Source organism: Micropterus dolomieu, linkage group LG11 (genome assembly GCF_021292245.1).
Source record: "Micropterus dolomieu isolate WLL.071019.BEF.003 ecotype Adirondacks linkage group LG11, ASM2129224v1, whole genome shotgun sequence".
NCBI classification, from domain to species: domain Eukaryota; kingdom Metazoa; phylum Chordata; class Actinopteri; order Centrarchiformes; family Centrarchidae; genus Micropterus; species Micropterus dolomieu.
The window spans coordinates 10,022,683-10,025,193 of NC_060160.1; positions in this window are offsets into that span (position 1 = coordinate 10,022,683).

Sequence of the window (2,511 nt, forward strand, 5' to 3'; positions counted from 1 at the left end):
CAAGTGCGTAAAAGGTTATACAAACCCATAAGAATATACAAATCACAGATGATTATCACCCGACTCTGCAGTTCTAGTCAGCTCTTTGGAGCAACTGTAACATTAGCTCATTGTTTTAGTTTAATGGCCCGCAACTTCACAATTTTGATTCAGTCTCACCACTCATTTAACCTTGTTTCAGCTGCAACAGGCAGCTGTTTTTCATGCAGAAGTTCAAAAAACAGTGTGAACTTCCTGCTTAGCAGCAAAAAGAAGAGAGAAAGAAAAGTAGCGTACCAGCTGGGTTTAGAAGCTAAAAAAACAGAAATTCACATATGGAATGAGTCAAAAACAAACAAAAGTGAAAAGAGGAAAAAAATATCAGACTTCCATTTGTTGGGTGCAGAGACATGACTCCGAATGAATGCTAATATTGCTGCGTGTCTGCTTAATGTGTAATTAGGCAACTGTTTGTGTACTGCTACAGTTGCCTAATTACAGCAGTAGTCAACAGCCTACAGCACAGATTATCCATTATTTGTTGGTAAGTATTGAATGGCACTGTTAACAGTGATATCTACTTGACATACCCTCATCACAGAGTAAAGAGCTAATTATTAAAATCACCAGTAATTGGTTCCCATGGAAACCTGCCCACTACCCATTGCACCCATTTGGACCCAGTAGATATAGAAAAAGCAAAACATGCAGCACAGAGACTTGTTACCTCCACTCCATCAAATGTTGCTGATATTTGTTATCAGAACATGAGAGATGTCTTTTGATTACTATAAGCTCATGTTTACATACTGTGTTTGATCTTGATATTGACCGCTATGCATCTCCCAGTGGAGAAATCAGTCTAACAGCAGCCAGAGGCTTCTTCTTAAACAGTGCGATGGTTTCAACCTAACAACAGTGACCTCAGCTGTATTTGGCAAAGGTTAATCCAGCCTGAAATGGAACAGAGCACAAGCAAGTGTTATGGCAGCCAAATGTCAAAGCAATTACTGTCAGCTGGCAAAAAGATGGAAGTATGTGAGACGGTGCCGCTTTTGTGGAGTGGAGGACAGATGAGAGAAACTGCCCTGAGCTCCTTCAAAATCTGCCTCCTCTATATTTCATCTCTTCTCACCATTCTCACCATTACATGCAATTAAAAACTACATGACATGGCCCGAGGTATGTGGACAGACACCCAAACATTACACCTATGTACAGCAAGTGTTGACAGAACCCATTAACATTCTCCTATAACAGCCTCATCTTTTCTGTGAAGGCACAAGATTTTGGTACCTATAGCAGCAGTGATTTTCTCCCATTCAACCACAAGAGAATTAATGGGGTTGGGCCGGCCTGGCTCGTTGTTGTGGTGTTGGCTCTCTGTGCAGGCCAGTCAAGCTGTTCCATGCCAAATAGGGAAAATAATTTCTTTTCGGACTTCGCTTCATGCATGGGGACATTACAATGTTGAAACAGGATAGAGCCTTCTCTAAACTGTCACCACAAATTTTTAAGCACATTGTTGTCTAAAATATCACTATATGGTGTAGCATTAACATTTCCATTATTTGCATAAGGGGCCTTGCTCAAACCATAAAAAAACAGCTCCAGACCAATTATAGATACAATATACAAAATAGATATACAAAATAATGTAGACAGGTACGTTTGGCCATATAGTACATAGTACACACATATCTAAGCTGGTCAGCTACTCATTTTCTCTAATTTTCTTTTTGCAAAGATTTTCAATTTGTCTTGAAAGATTCTGATTTAAAATGTGTTCTCGTATTAATTACATATTGTTAACCTTGTACATACAACCTGCTTTTGCATGCTGTTCCTAATTAAGATTGTGGCAAGCAGGCCCGGATAATGTGGCTGTAACCCCCTTGACATCACCGTATCCTGTCACCTTAAAGTAAATAAACAACAACATTTATACAGAATTGAAAAATGATTATATCCATTAGAGCCAAAAGTGCAATCTTAAATAATGAAGGTGATGAAAACAGTGTTTGGCATGGGCCAAACACTATGCTTTTGCACTCCTAGAAATCATCTCTCTCAAGTCTGGGCCTTAAGATTAAGAAATAGTGCTGGACCTTGTTTAAAAGCTGTTGTAATTTAATAGTGCATAGGCCTATTACCAAACTAATTTGCAATGAATTAAATTACCACAAATCATGCATGTGAAAACTAGGACTTTCGGGCGCCCTGAGGGTCTTGGAGCACCAGGGCATGATGCCAAAAGAAAAACACATTTGAATTTGCATAAGAGAGAGAACAAAATAGTATAGAAAAGTGATGTGATGAGACAAACACACACTCATAGGCCCACACACACCAGTTACACATAAGAGGACATCCACGTGTTAGTGTTGTGCATTTGTCAGTCCATTGTACAGTCTATGGCCCCTGCCAGCTGCAACACATGCAAAAAATGCATTAGTAGGCTATTGTCTTTGCTTTGATTAGCCCCATCTCATAAACACACACCCCCTGTCTCTCTCTCTCTCTCTCTCTCTC